Source organism: Octopus bimaculoides, chromosome 16 (genome assembly GCF_046866305.1).
Source record: "Octopus bimaculoides isolate indiv1 chromosome 16, ASM4686630v1, whole genome shotgun sequence".
NCBI classification, from domain to species: Eukaryota; Metazoa; Mollusca; class Cephalopoda; order Octopoda; family Octopodidae; genus Octopus; species Octopus bimaculoides.
Window position 1 is genome coordinate 48,839,694 of NC_142943.1, and position 16,735 is coordinate 48,856,428.

At 38.9% G+C, this 16,735-nt stretch overlaps 1 protein-coding gene across 5 annotated transcripts in view; it reads left to right on the forward strand.

Moving 5' to 3' along the window:
• LOC106884137 (alanyl-tRNA editing protein Aarsd1) overlaps nucleotides 1–16,735 on the forward strand; it is a 426,316-nt gene that overhangs the window by 32,635 nt on the left and 376,946 nt on the right. The window contains exon 2 of one of the 5 annotated variants that reach the window (XM_089364772.1): nucleotides 11,351–11,413. The exons of the other annotated variants lie outside the window; for them this stretch is intronic. The gene's annotated coding sequence lies outside the window, so the exon portion shown is untranslated. The remainder of the gene's footprint in view (nucleotides 1–11,350; nucleotides 11,414–16,735) is intronic. 5 annotated transcript variants of the gene reach the window in all.

Below are 16,735 nucleotides of genomic sequence, written 5' to 3' on the forward strand. Positions count from 1 at the left end.
ATTCCATACCAGATATAAGAACTTTGAGTAAAGTATTTTTTTTGTTTTTCAAATGGGCAAGATAATGAAAAAGACTATTCTTTTGGAATAGGAAAATATTTCAAATGAAAGATGTTGGTTGTCAAGTCACACGTTAACAATACGAATGTGGGTGTATGTTGGTAATATCTGTCACTTGTAATATTTTTTCATAGTCTGTCAGCAGGAAAAAAAAAAAGAAAGAAAAAAAGAAAGAAAAAAAACCCCCAACTCTCCCCCCCTCCACCTCCCGGAGTGGTGATGGGGAATGTGTGCTTATTTTATTTTTTGAGTGAAAACTGTATTTGCTGCTGTTGTTGTTGTTGTCAGCTGTGATTGAGCAGACTGATGATCAAAGGTGTTTCAACCATGCCAATCAAATGATTTCATTTGGGAACAGCAAGCATGGCTGTGTAGTTAAGAAGCTTGCTTTGCAACTACATGGTTTTAGGTTCAATCTCATTGTATGGTACCTTGAGCAAGTGTCTTTTTTTACAACCCCAGGCTGACCAATGCCTTGTGAATGAATTTAGTCGACAGAAACTGTGTGGAAGCCTGTCATATATAGTGAAGCCACATGGCTTAGCGGTTAAGGTCTTGCACTCATGATTGTGAGATTGTAGGTTCAATTCCCAGACCGGGTGTTGCATTGTGCTCTTGAGCAAAGCACTTCATTTCACGTGGCACTGCGATCATTTCATCATCTGACATGCGCCACCCGTTGCACCTGTACAGGTAATGTCGATCTGATGGAGGGAGTGAGTTTATGTCTACACAAACATTTGATTACTATAAACAAATCGTCTGTGTAGTTGTTCGGTAAGAAATTGTCGAACCCTCATACGTCATCTAACGATGGGAGAGTCACATTATATATATATATATATATGTGTGTGTGTGTGTGTGTATTTGTGTTTGTCCTCTCCTCCATTTGACAACTGGTGTTGGTTTGTTTACATTCCTTTAACTAAGATCATTAGGATAAGTATCAGACTTAGAAAATAAGTACTGGGGTTTATTTGCTCGACTGAACCTTTCCAGGTAGTGCCCCAGCATGGCTACAGTCCTATAACTGAAACAAGTCAAACAGCAAAAGACAAAGATTTGTATGGAAGTTTATGAATAGCATAAACTGAATACATATGCCACTGGGTTTCAAATGTTGGCACAAGGCACCTGAAATATGGGTGGTGGGGACAGTCAATTATATTGACCTCAGTACTCGAATTGTACTTAATTTATTGACTCCAAAAGTGTGAAAGGCAAAATCGACCTTGGTGGAATTTGAACTCAGAATGTAAAGACAGATGAAATTCTGCTTAGCATTTTGTTCAGTATGTTAAAGATTCTGCCAGCTCACAACCTTAATAGTATTGGTTTCAAATTTTGGCACAAGGCCAGCAATTTCTGGGGAGGGGGCAAATTGATTACATCGACCCCAGTGTTCAACTGGTATTTATTTTATTGACCCCGAAAGGGTGAAAGGCTAAATCGACCTCAGCGGAATTTGAATATCAGAACTTAACAATGGATGAAATGTTGTTAAGCATTTTGCCTGGCATGCTAACAATTCTTATTTCTTTACTGCCCACAAGGGGCTACACACAGAGGGGACAAACAAAGACAGATAAACGGATTAAGTTGATTATATCGACACCAGTGCGTAACTGGTACTTATTTAATCGACTCCGAAAGGATGAAAGGCAAAGTTGACCTCAGTGGAATTTGAACTCGGCACTTAACAATGGATGAAATACTGTTAAGCATTTCGCCTGGCGTGCTAACGATTCTGCCAGCTCGCTGCCTTAGCCTCTGGATAATAGTAATGCATTTAATTGTATATTATATGAGAAATTTAATACGCAATAACAGAGAACAAAATATTGGGGTGAGGGTAGCATTATACTTAATCTAAAGAACAAGTAAATATATAACTGATATTTTTTCAGTTTTTTTTTTTTTTTTCTATTTTTCCTTTTTTTTAGTATCAAATAAAAAAAGACAAAAAAAATAGGAGCTTGCATTATATTCGAAGTTGCATTGTACTTGGTATATTCTTGATACATTCTTGATAATTCTTTAGAAGAATGTCTTGTCAGTGGTGCATTGGGAGAAGAATTTCTGGAAACTAGTTTGTATTATTTTAGCCAAAAATACAGAAAGAAAAAAAAAAGCAGTTCAGCTTGGCATGTTTCCAAATGACAACAATGGCAGCTTTTACTTATGGAATATTAGTTCTTGTTTATTATGTAATTTACATTTATTTTTTTTTGAAACTGTTAACCTCATCTTACATGTTCTTGTATTAAGAACTGTCTTTTAATCAATCCATTTTCCAATTGTATTCAGCTCGTCTGTTCTCATTTTTTTTTAATACATAATTTCATGGTTAAGGAGTTCATTTCGTAAGTGAGAAGTCTTCAGTTTGATTCCACTGTGTGATGTCTGAGGAAAGCATCATTTTCCTGTAGCCCTTTAGCCTCAAGTTTACTCATACCTTGTGAGTAAAACTGGGTAGACAGAGGAGGAAAGGCCTCCCTTTGTTCATGAATGACCATGAGGTTGCACCGAGAATGTTTCCCTCCTTGGCACAAGCCTGGACAAGGTTGTTTATGGGAGACGAGCAGTCACCCATGCGAGGGACATTCCACAGTTGAATTACAACAGTCACAAACAGTGAAAGAAGACATGCACCCAACACCAGAGCCGAAGACACCTCCGAAAGTGGGTGGCCCTGCCACGTCAAAACGGTAGAGGAGTAGGGGCCGAAACCGGATGTGGTTCCTCCTGATGATGTCTTGAGCTAACTGGATCCTATAAAGGAGCTGTTGTGGTAGCAGACCACGATACATGGTTGAAATTCCTGATGTTATCCAAGGGAAAGGCAAAGGAGCCAATGCAGCTTGGCACCAGTGATGTTGCAACTCATTTCTACAGATGAGTTAACTGAAGCAACATGAAATAAAGTGTCTTGCTCAAGAACACAACATGCAGCCCGGTCTGGGATTCGAACTCACAACCTCACGATCTTGATCTTAAGCTTGATGCTCTAACCACTGAGCCATGTGCCGTCATGTATATCGTAGCATCGTGGTTTCAATTCCCAGACCAGGCGTTGTGAGTGTTTATTGAGCGAAAACACCTAAAGCTCCATGAGGCTCTTGCAGGGGGTGGTGGCAAACCCTGCTGTACTCTTTCACCACAACTTTCTCTCACTCTTACTTCCTGTTTCTGATGTACCTGTATTTCAAAGGGCCAGCCTTGTCACACTTTGTGTCATGCTGAATCTCCCCAAGAACTACGTTAAAGGTACCCGTGTCTGTGGAGTGCTCAGCCACTTGCATGTTAATTTCACGAGCAGGCTGTTCCGTTGATCGGATCAACTGGAGCCCTCGTCGTCATAACCGACGGAGTGCCACGATATCTATCCCTAATGGTATTACCCTCGCAAAAGACATGAAGATCACCACACAATCCCATCTTCCCATTTACTGTCCTCACCCCGCCCCGTCCTATAAAATGCAAAGCCATGTGTAAGGAAATCGATCAATTCTCTTTCCTTTGCTAATTTTTTGTTTAACAACTGATTTCATTTCAATGATTAATATTAATGGATTCGATTATTAGCTGTTAGAATATTAAACCATTTCTTAGCTTTACTGATCAGATCGTGGTTGTAGCAGAGCCTTTCATGTGAACTGTCAAAGGAATTGCACACTTTCAAATAACCCACACAACACTCACACCAATGCACTCTACTTCTTCTTTTCTTTGTTGTTGTTGTTGTTGTTGTTGTTGTTGTCGTTGTTGTTGTTGTTGTTGTTGTTCTTCTTCTTCTTCTTCTTCTTCTTCTTCTTCTTCTTCTTCTTCTTCTTCTTCTTGTTTCTTCTTCTCCCCCTCCTCTTTTCTTCTTCTTCTCTTCCTCCTCTTATTTTTTTATTTTATTTTTTTATTTTATCTAGTTTCAGCTCACGAGCTGTGGCCATGCTGGGGCACCGCCATTGTTTCTTCTTCTTCTTCTTCTCCTCCCCTCATCCTCTTGTTTCTTCTTTTTCTTTTTTTTCTTCTTTCATCCTCTTGTTTCTTCTTCTTCTTCTTCACCACAACCACCGCCACAGCCACTGCTTGTTTCTTTCTCTAATAAAAGGTTTCCATTGATTAACAAGGCTAATCTTCATTGCTTACTCTCGTCTCCACAGCAATTTCGAGATGTGCTTGCTTATATGTATTGTAATTCAATGATTTCATACACACATACATACATATGTATATATATATATATATATATATATATATATATGCATGCATGTATGTAAGTATTTTATGTAAATCTATAGCTCCAAGGTGATACCTCTCTCCGTACAGCATGTCAATACTTTTACTCCAGCTTTGCCATACACACATACACATAATTAAAAAGAGAGAATTCTGCTTGCTTTTCTCCCCGTACAACAAAACCACAATAAATAGTACTTTTGCTTATCGGGATAATAACATTGCTGATTAGACTTGAGACAGAATAGCAAGACTAGAATGGATGAGCTTTTGGATTATCTGCTCTGTTTTCACATTATTATTCTCATTGTTTCTGTGAATCTTTCTCACTCTCTCTCTCTCTCTCTCTCTCTCTCTCTGTATGTTTCTCTGTATGTCTCTGTCAGTCAATATCTGTCTGTGTATCTTTCTGTCTGTCTCTCTGTATGTGTCTGTCTGTCTGTCCGTCCCTCTCCCTCCCTCTCTTTCTCTCTTCCTCTCCCTCCCTCTCTTTCTCTCTTCCTCTCTTTCTCTCTTCCTCTCTTCCTCTCTTCCTCTCTCTTTCTCTCTTCCTCTCTCTCTGTCTCTGTCTGTCTGTCTATCTGTCTGTCAGTCTATCTATCTGTCTGTCTTTCTGTCTGTCTATCTGTCTGTCTTTCTGTCTGTCTATCTATCTGTCTTTCTGTCTGTCTATCTGTCTGTCAGTCTATCTGTCTGTCTTTCTGTCTGTCTGTCTGTCTTTCTGTATGTCTCTCTGTATGTCTCTGTCTGTCTGTCCCCCTCTCTCTCTCTCTATGTTGCTGTCACTGTCTGTCTGTCCAACCGCCCCCTCTCTCCCCCCCCTATCATCTTGAAAAAGAGAACACCTCCTCAAAAGACAAGATGGGTCCTGGTTGGAATATCTTTGATTGTAGATCTGCTCAATCAGAACCGACATGGGTTTAGATACTTACAATAACATATGCTATACATGGGGTAGACCCTCCACCCCAGTATTCCTCTTTGATTCCCATTTTACTCACTGGGACCCTCCTAGCCATTCAATGATTAAATAAAATCCCGATATATTTCTATATTCAAATATCATTAAGAAATGTATAAAAAAATTGTTTAAATATTTTGTGTATTGTAGGAATATAACCAGTTTATTGCAGATAAACATTAACAGCAAAAATCTTCTATGGGCCCCCAAGGGCCAAATGGACTTGGTTTGAGAACCACTGCTCTATATGGTTACTCATCTTGCTAGAAATAGCTGCTAAATTTCCTTTAAATAACAGTTACAGTTGTAAAATAAAAAAGGACACTTGAATAATATGACTTCAGGTACATTGTCTCTCAAAATATAAAGAAATAAAAGAAAAAAAAGAAGAAGGGGTCACGATAGGAATGGCTTTTGATCTTAGATTTGCTTGATCTTGTGGATTAATCAAAAAGAATGACAACAAAATTAGGTGCCGCTGTTTTTGTCAGTTTATTTGCTAGATTGATTATTACTTCAGTGTCAACCATAATATCTCAGAATGTAATGAATCTAGAATGTTCAAAGGTGGTTTTTTTTTATTTTGTTTTTTATTTGTTAATTTTTTTTTCTATTTGTGATGTTAAAGCAATATGTTCCTCCTTTTGGTTTTCAAATATTTTGTCATTCAAATATTAAATATGCAGCGCAAGTATAGCTTCTTTATTCAGCATGTCATATGTTGGGTGAACTATGGGATTATATGAACAATTAATTGAATCAGAGGACAAAAAAAAAGAAATCCAAATTACAACATAAACCATATCACACACACACACACACACACACACACACACACACACACACATGCACTTGCACACCCACACACACATGCATGCACTTGCATGCACGCACACAAACACACATTGAAGGTACACTTAGCAACAAGATTTCTACCAAATATTGTCGGCTATCAATAATCGGTGGAGCAAAAGACAACCAAACACTTATCACATTTGTTAAAGAATTTTCCATTTTGCTTTCAGGCATCAAAATCTCATGTAATATTGGATGAAATAAGTTTTTCTGGTTATGAAATAAAATGGAAGTGAGGAAGAAGCGGGTGGGGGTGTTTAAACAACGAATGTAGGTCTTGTTTATGTTCTTTTTTTCTGTTTTTTTTTTTTAAACATTTTTTTTATAGCCAGGTGAGTCTGATTGAATTGTTGTTGGCACTCCATCGCTTATGACGTCGAGGGTTCCAGTTGATCCGATCAACGGAACAGCCTGCTCGTGAAATTAACGTGCAAGTGGCTGAGCACTTCACAGACACGTGTACCCTTAACGTAGTTCTCGGGGAGATTCAACATGACACAGTGTGACAAGGCTGGTCCCTTTGAATTACAGGCACAACAGAAACAGGAAGTAAGAGTGAGAGAAAGTTGTGGTGAAAGAAGAGTACAGCAGGGTGCGCCACCATCCCCTGCCGGAGCCTCGTGGAGCTTTAGGTGTTTTCGCTCAATAAACATTCACAACGCCTGGTCTGAGAATCGAAACCGTGAGTCCGCTGCCCTAACCACTGGGCCATTGTGCCTCCACCTGATTGAGTTAACAGATGATCAAAGGTCTTCCAACGTTGACTATCCTGTATTATTTTTTTTTTCACCTGACATTTTGCATTTAAGAATACATTACCTTTTACTTGTTTTGCTCACTGGACTGTGGCCATGCAGGAGCACTGCCTTGAAGGATTTTTTCTGTAGCGTATTGACCCCGGTGCTTATTTTTAAGTCTTGTTGAAACCCCCCCCCCCTACCCTCACTCCCTTCCTCAATTCCATTTTATTACATAACCAGAAAAAAGCTATTTCATCCAATATTAAAGCAAGATTTTGATGTCTGGAAGCAAAACGGAAAATTTTTCAACAATATTCTTAAGTCTTTTGCCGAACCACTAAGTTACAAGGATGTAAAGAAACCAACACCTGTTGCTCACAGTTTCCATCTACCAAATTTACTCACATTGTATTGGTTGGCCTGGGGCTATAGCAAAGACTCTTGCCCAAGGTGCCACACAGTGGCATTGGACCTGAAACCAAATGCTTGCAAAGTGAGCTTCTTAACCACAGGGCTATGCCTGTGCCTATGTATGTTTGGACTACACTGTTTAATGTGTCCTTCCCATGTTTAAAGATGATAGGGTGTTATTTTTTTATGGCTATTTAGCTTTTATTTCCAACAGGTTGAGCAACCATGTAGAATAGATTCCTTCATCAACAGACAGGTGATACACTCATTCCAGAGTCTGTGGTGAACATTCTTGCTCACATTAGGCCCAATCAACATGGCCACCATAATCCTGGCTTTTTTTTGTCCTTTAATGGCAGGAAATACATCTATTGTATTGGTATTTCATGGTATTCCATTGTTCTTCAGATCTCAACATACACATTGGTGAATTAGCTTTTTTTACTAGTCTAGCTTTTCATTGCAATACGCTCCTCCTTCTCTCTTTTTCTTTTCTTACTTTCTTCTTTCCTTGTTCTCTTCTTCTTCATCTCTCCCTCCCTCTCTCTCTCTCTCTCTCTCTCTCTCTCTCTCTCCCTCCTCACTATTTCATTTCTAGTTCTCTTTCATCTTCTGTCTCTTTCTATCATTTGCTCCCTTTCTCTCTCTTTCTTTCTCCTTTTTCTCTCTTCCAGCTATCTTTCCTCTTCAGTTTCTTTTTCTTTCTTATATCCCTTTTTTTCTCTCTCTTATCTCCTCCCTTGTTCTCTTCTTCCTCTCTCTCTCTCTCTCATGTATTTCTCTTTCTTTCTCTGTCTCCCATTATATCTCTATGTTCTTCTATCATTGTCATCCAAACATAAACTGTCCACTCCATTTAACCCATGCTGTTCTTGTGCTAAAAATCCTTATATAATCCATAAACTGACAGACGAAGGCAAACCTGAAGGGAGTTCACTCTGCTTTTTACCATTATACTCTCTATCCTTCCCATTTCACTCTCCCTCTCACTCAATCACACCCCACTCCCCCTCTCTCTTCATCCCTCTATCATTCTCCTCTCTTTCTCATATCTTTGCTTAGTCTCTTGCATTTTCTCATTTTTTTTCTATCCATTATCATTCAATTGTCCTTGCATTTTCTCCTTAATCTTTCCCTCTCTCTCTCTTTCCCTCTCCCCCTCCCCCCATCTCCCCCTCCCCTCCCCCTCTCCCCTCCCCTCCCCCTCCCCCCTCTCCCTCTCCCTCTCTCTCCCTCTTTCTCCCATGTCCCCTCCCCTCTCCCCCTCCCCCTCTCCCCCTCCCCCTCTCACCCTCCCCCTCCCCCCTCCCCCTCCCGCCTTTTCCCTTTTTCTTTCACCCACCCCAACCTCATATTTCTCCTTGTTCCTTCTATTTCTCTCCTTTATTTCTATCACTACTACCTTCTTCCTTTTCTCTATCGTTTCCCCTTTAATTACTCTCCTTTCCCCTCTCTCTCTCTCTCTACTCCACAGTCTCATACTTCCGCTCTCTTCTCTTCACCTTCTCTCTCTCTCTCTCTCTCTCTCTCTCTCTCTCTCTCTCTCTCTCTCTCTCTCTCTCTCCCTCTGTTTCTCCATTTGCCTCCCTTAACATCTCATTTTATCAACCACAGAATTCCCACTCCTCATATCCTAAGTTCTCTGCTAAAATGCATTGTACACTTTATATAATTGATCAAAAAAATGACTTAAGGCTGATTTATAATTGTCATTCTTGGACATTTCAGCTTAGAAAGCCACGAACAGTAATCATTACTCTAAGACAGCAGCTTTTGACCCCCCCTCCTTTTTTTTTGTATCATGGGCCAGTTTTATGCAAGACAATTTTTCCATGAACTGGGGAGGACCACATGCAAACAAACCATAATAAAATGTCATCATCATCATCATCATCATCATCATCGTTTAACGTCCGCTTTCCATGCCAGCATGGGTTGGATGATTTGATTGAGGACTGGTGAAACCGGATGGCTGCACCAGGCTCCAATCTAATTTGGCAGAGTTTCTACAGCTGGATGCCCTTCCTAACGCCAACCACTTCGAAAGTGTAGTGGGTGCTTTTACAATTCAATTATTATGAGTAGGGGTGGGGGTGCTGAAAAGTTCCTGGTTTTAAAAGTATTGCGAAAGGCCTGGTTGAAGGCCCAACCTTCTGAGTTCTTTTACAGGACTTAAGAAAATCTGAAGGACCACTGCAATAAGTGTGTGAACCTGAGAGGGAAATATGTTGAATGAAATCCTGATTAACTGATCCTCCTGTATTTTCTTTTACCCAAAGCCATGAACTTTTCAGCACACCCATGTACATACATAATCCATATATAATGCAAAAACAGACTGCAGACTGTGATAGGAAATAAAATTTGGAAATTTATTCTTTCTATGTGGCCCAGGACCAAATGATCCACAGCCTAGTACTGGTCTTTGGCTTGGTGTTTGGGGCCCTTGCTCTAAGTTACATCACCAGATTCCTACCCTTTTTTTTTAGGAATTGCAGGGGTGATGATCATCAAGAGGTACCACAGGAATGTATTGCAGCTGATTCTGGTTTTAATACTTACACTTCAACCAGATACCCCTATGGTGGTGGCCCTCCTCATAGACATGCCATTATTCAATGTTGCAGACTGGCTTCTCATGTTATACAGCAATCTGATTGGAGGGTTTTCTTTTTTTTTCTTTTTGTTTTAATCTCTTTCATCCAGATGTTGTCATTTTGCTTTAATCAGATCCAAAAATTGGTTTTCATCAGCTTTCTGCATGCTTCAGATGAGTTTTTTTTTTAACCTCCACTTCAGCTATGGCATCAATATGGTATTCTACCACATTGTTTACCAGAAGAATATGAGTTCAGAATTCTTCTTCATAATGGTTTCTACGACCTCTTTTAGGACTTGTATTCTCATTGTTTTTTTTTTCTGTGTTAATCCTTTGCCATTTATATTGGCTGTATCCAGCTCAAATATTCTATCTTTTTTTTTTATGTTAAAACTACCCAGATACAGCCTCTCACATCTACCTTTCTATGTCATATCATTGAAATTTTGATGCTCTGAGATTGTTCGCACTCCGTCGCTTACGATGTCGAGGGTTCCAGTTGATCCGATCAACGGAACAGCCTGCTCGTGAAATTAACGTGCAAGTGGCTGAGCACTCCACAGACACGTGTACCCATAACGTAGTTCTCGGGGATATTCAGCGTGACACAGTGTGACAAGGTTGACCCTTTGAATTACAGGCACAACAGAAACAGGAAGTAAGAGTGAGAGAAAGTTGTGGTGAAAGAGTACAGCAGGGTTTGCCACCAACCCCTGCTGGAGCCTCCTGGAACTTTAGGTGTTTTCGCTCAATATACACTCACAACGCCCGGTCTGGGAATTGAAACCGCGATCCTATGACCGCGAGTCCGCTGCCCTAACCACTGGGCCATTGCGCCTCCACGAAGCTCTGAGATAATACTGAAAACAATGTGAATAAGTAAGCATTACATTTGATAGAGTAATCTGAATACTAAAGGGTTAAAAGAAGCCTTCATTTTGCTGTGTTATAAGAAGCCTTCATTTTGCTGTGTTATAGGAAGCCTTCATTTTGCTGTGTTATAGGAGGCCTTCATTCCTCACTCAATCTCAACTTGAGAAGGTAACTTAACAAATAACATAAAAATGCTTATGTTTTCCATGTCTTTCTTTCAGTGTCTTAAAATTTTTAAAAAAATGTTGAAGATTTTTGTTTTTCTTATCTAAATGCATCTTCAAAGGCTTCATTGCATCATTTCCAAATGTCTTTTCCCATAACAAATGTGTAGGCAGTGTCTCATTATTGATCTAAGAAATAAAACTAAATTGTGAATATTCCCCCTGACTATTCAACAACTTCTTAGCATTTCTCTTTGGACGGTTGACATGCAGTAGAATTAACGAGCTATAATAGAGAGCCAAAATTTCTATAATATGATTACAATAACACATAAACTAGTCTCTTCAAAGCTGTCATAATAAACTTAAATTATTGAAAACTATAATTACATTACAATGTAATTCTGATTCAAATATTTTTCTTATTTTTTTTTTTGTCTTTCTTTCCTTCAAGTTGCCACTTTGAACAAAGACACATGATATGTTACAAACGGAAATGAAATGCGTTCCTGAGGTAGTAGCTAATTATTAACAGAAATATGTGTGTGTGTAAGTGTGCATGTGTGCCTGTGTGTGTGTGCCTGTGTGTGTGTGTCTGTGTGCCTGTGTGTGTGTATGTGTGTATATAGTTATGTATGTGTGTATGTTCTCCACCACTACTTGACAACTAGTGGGCTTGTTTACATCTCTGTAACATAGCAGTTCAGCAAAAGAGTTTGATAGAATTAGTGCCAGGCTTAGAAAATAAGTTCTGTGGTCAATATGTCTAATTAAAACTTTTCAAGGCAGTGCCCCAGGATGGCTGCTGTCCAGTGACTGAAGCAAGTTAAAGATAATATCTAGCAGAATTGTTAATACACCAAACAAAATACTTTGTGGCATTTATACTGGCTCTTTATGTTCTGAGTTCAAATGCCGATGAAGTCAACTTTTCGTTCCATCCTTCCAGGGTCGACAAATAAATACCAATTGAGCACTGAGATTGATGTAAATGACCAACCCCCATTCTCCTCAAATTTGCTGGTCTTGTGCCAAAAATTAGAAAGGTTCACATGGAACAGATTAAATGTATCTTCCTGCTGTTGTTGTTGTTGTTGTTGTTGTTGGCATTGGCAGCAACTCTTGGATAGATGGGATTGTTGCGAAATTCCAATTAAATCCAACTTCAAGAAACTAACTTGATAGATAATCTTTCCTGATTGTAACCCCATGACTACTACTACTACTACTACTACTACCACCACCACCACCACCACCACCACCTTCCCCTACCACTGCTACTGCTACCACCACCACCGTCACCACCACCACCGCCACCGCCACCTTCTCATCCTTGAAATCCTTCTGAAAATAAAATTCTTTTACTGCTTATTTGTTACAATTTCGCAAATTCTATTCTCTGCTAGAAATCTTGTTTTATCATTTTCATTCAAATTTTTGAAGACTCTACCCTTTTTTAAATCCATTTTGAGTGTGTATGTAGGTCTTTTTTTAAACATTTTTGTTTTTGTCTTTTTTAACTGGAGCAGAAAGTATTTGTTCATGATAAGAAAGAAAAAGAAAAAGAAAAACAATCTTTCTGATTTAGCAGATAACAACAGCAAGGGTTTCCAAATTTTATAAATGTCATCCTTGTAGTTGCTCATTGAGTATGGCAACGTCGTATGGCTATTTACCAAATTTCCCATGTCATGTTTTTAGTAACTAATTTTTGCTTCTTTTATTTTCTTTCTTCATTGAATGTAAATTCTTATCTTCTGTTGCTATTGATTAAGATTTATGAATTAGCCATGAATAGCAAGCAGCATTATTCTTGTATATATATTCTTATATATATATATATATATATATATATATATATATATATACATATATAGTTTTAGGGAAAAGAACCAAGGTTCATGAACTCATTGATGAAAATTCACTGTCACATATATATTTATATATATTTTATACTGTGAAACTTAATTTAATTTTAATTTTTAATAAATTGATTTTAATTGAGTTTTTACCTGTAATTTGGGATTTTATCCCTAATATTATTATTATTATTATATATATATATATATATATATATATATATACACAAGGGGGTACCTAAAAGAAACTAGAATATTGCAATATTTTATTCACTTAGTTTTACATGTTTACACTTTTATCACCTTCAAAGTGTTCTCCATTTGAAGCAATGCATCGGTCCAGATGTATTTTCCACTATTCGAAGCAGTCCAGGAACTCTTACGAAGTGATGCCTTTTAATTCCTCTTTCTTCACCTCTTCTGCATCTGCAAATTCTGTAGCACCATCCCCCTGGGCGGACATGTTTTTATGGAAGATTGGAAACAGTTGCTACTGTGTGACGGTGATATGCGTTTACAACTCGCACAATGAGACACCAACTAAAATACTCTATACACATTCATATATACATCCACACACACTCCTATACACAAACACACATAAGCGCATACATATGTGATGAGCTTTTCTCTGTTTCTATCTACCAAATCCACTCAGAAGGCTTTGTGTGGCCTGGGGTTATAATAGGAGACATTTGCTCAAGATGCCACACAGTAGGACTGAACCTGGAACCAGGTGGTTGGGAAGCAAGCTTCTCAACCACACAGCCACACCAGTGCCGATTCAGTGGTGAATTTTAATAAATAACCGACAATCTTGTCTAATGTTGAAAGCTGTAGAGAATGGAAACAAGACTTAGAAATGTGGTTTTCTCTCTCTCTCTCTCCCTCCCTCCCTCCCTCCCTCCCTCTCTCCCCCCTCTCTCTCACACACATATTCACACATATATTCACACACACATATATATATACACACAAATATGTATATGTATATATATATATATATATATATATATATATATATATATGTATATATACACACACGCACACACATATATTCACATACATATCTACACAGAGAGAGAGAGAGAGAGAGAGAGAGAGAGAGAGAGATTTATCAAAAACAATATAAAGAACTGCTAGGTTCTTATCATTGCTTCTGAATACATGTGAAAACCTAACAACTTCTGAAATTGGTAAAAATCACTGAACTCAAACTTATTACTGATAAGCTTGATTTCTCATCAGGATGCAATACAAGTGCAGAGATGGTATTTAAAGAATTTTATTCTTTCAACAGATCTTCAGGTACAAGTTTGAATGACTTCTTCATCCCGTATGAATTCCTTTCTCAAGAACTATCACAATTTGGAATTGCTTCAGCAGAAAGCATTCAGGCATTCTTTGTGCTCAAAGCTGTTAAAATATCGAAAGAAATAATGAAAAGCTAACATGTGCCACATGTTCTCATGTAACTTATAAATGCATGAAAAACACTGTCAAGAAGGCATTTGGAACTGTTTCAACAAGTGAGTGTGTGTTGGTACCAGCTGTGAAATATGCACCAGAACTTTCCCTGCAGAGAAGCAGTAGCTGCTGCCAACCTTGTGGTAATAAATTAAATCCGATGGACAATTCTTTTATTCTTTTACTTGCTTCAGTCGTTTGACTGCTGCCATGCTGGAGCACTGCCTTTAGTTGATGAAGAAATCCAGTACTTATTCGTTGTAAGCCTAGTACTTATTCTATTGGTCTCTTTTGCCAAACTACTAAGATACGGGGTGAGTGGGGTGCAAACACACCAACATTGGTTTCAAGTGATGGTGGGTGGGGGACAGACACAGACATGCAAATGCATCATCATCATCATCATCGGTTAACGCCCGCTTTCCATGCTGGCATGGGTTGAATGGTTTGACTGAGGTCTGGAGAGCCAGTGGCTGCACCAGGTTCCAATCTGATTTGGCAGTTTCTACAGCTGGATGCCCTTCCTAATGCCAACCACTCTGAGAGTGTAGTGGGTGCTTTTTATGTGCCACCGGCTCAGGAGCCAGTCAGGTGGGCCTGGCATCGATCATGTTTGGATAGTGCTTTTTACGTGCCACTGGCATGGGGGCCAGTCAATGGGCACTGGCATCGGGCTTCTTTCAGTTTCCATTTACCAAATCCACTCACAAGGCTTTGGTTGACGCGAGGCTATAACAGAAGACACTTTCCCAAGGTGCCACACAGTGGTACTGAACCTAGAACCATGTGGTTGTGAAGCCAGCTTCTTACCACACAGCCATGCCTGCATCTTACCAATGATGGTAAGATCCTGAAATGTTTCAGATGTAAGTCTACGAAGTATTCTGCCAGGGACTCTAATAAAACCCATTGATGCAGTTATGGAGTCTAATCGGATGGGGTATATAATGTGTGTGTGTGTGTGTGTGTGTGTGTATGTGTGTGTGTGTTTGTATGTATATGTGTGCAAGTGTATGTATGTGTGTATATGTATGTGTGTATACATTGTGTGCATGTGTATGTATGTGTTTGTATATGTGTGCGTGTGCATGTTTGTGTGTATGTGTGTATACATGTGTATGTGCATGTGTGTGTGTGTTTGTATGTATATGTGTGCATGTGTGTGTATATGTATGTGTATACATGTGTGTGTGTGCATGTGTATGTATGTATTTGTATGTAGATGTGTGCATCTGTATGTGTGTGTGTGTGCATATATATGTATGTGTGTATACATGTGTGTGCATGTGTGTATATGTTTGTATATGTGTGCATGTGTATGTGTGTGTGTGCATGTGTTTGTGAGGATGTGTATGTGTGTGTATATGTGTGTGTGTATGTATTTGTTTACTTGTATATGTGTATGTATGTATGTGTGTGTATATGTATGTGTGTGCATGTATATGTGTATGTGTATGTGTATATAAATGTGTGTGTGTGTGAGTGTATATATATATATATATATATATATATATAAATTGTAAATCCCAAAAATAACAACAAAACTACAAAGGATTCCGCGGTACACGTGTTTCAAGCTTTATATGTGTATAATATAATATGTGTATAATTTACAATGTAAAGCTATCCTCAGCCGCAAAATTATTTCTCTCCCAGGAAATTATACCACCTCGGCGTTGAAGTAGGAAGAAAGGTGTGATGTAAGAGGTGAAGATCCTTTCGGTATTCTGTATAGTACTATACCTCGTATAATTCTCCACCCAGACATAATCTCTCCGGTCCTCCAAAAACCTTCCATACCTTGCCACGATTCAGTGTGTAGTGTCCATATATATATATATATATATATATATGAGAGTGTATGTGTGTATAGTTATATATAACCATATCCCACTGGCTGTTTGTGGCACCAGTGCCTGAATAGGTGCCGATATTCTGTAGATCATTGATGGGGAAATTTAGCTGTTATGTCACTGCTGGACATCTGTCACCGAGGGACCCATAGCAGGGTGAAATCTTGTGATCTGTCAGTTGCAACAGGTGTAGCAGATGATTCTTGTCTGTCAATGTTATAATTCCAGATGCTTCTATGCACCCTGGGCCCTTCTGAGATATGCACTCAAGGGAAATGACACAGTATTCTGTGTTCTAACACAGCCTCGATGTTTAGTTGGAGATCAAGGTATATAGTCTTTTATTGGCTGTGTGGTTAGGATTCTTGCTTTGTAGTCACATGGCTTTGGGTTCAGTCCTACTTTGCGATACTCCGGACAAGTGTCTTGTACTAAACATCTAGGTCAACCAATGACTCGGGAATGAATTTCTTAGAAGGAAAGTGTAGATGTCATGAAAAAAGTCCCTGGTCAATGCTGTGAAGGGGTTGGCATTAGGAAGGGCATCCAACTATTGAAATTATGCCAAAGCAGACACTGGAGAATGGTGTAGTCCCTGAACCCATCAGATCCTGTCAAAATGTTCAACCCATGCCAGCAGGGAACACGGAAGTTAAATGA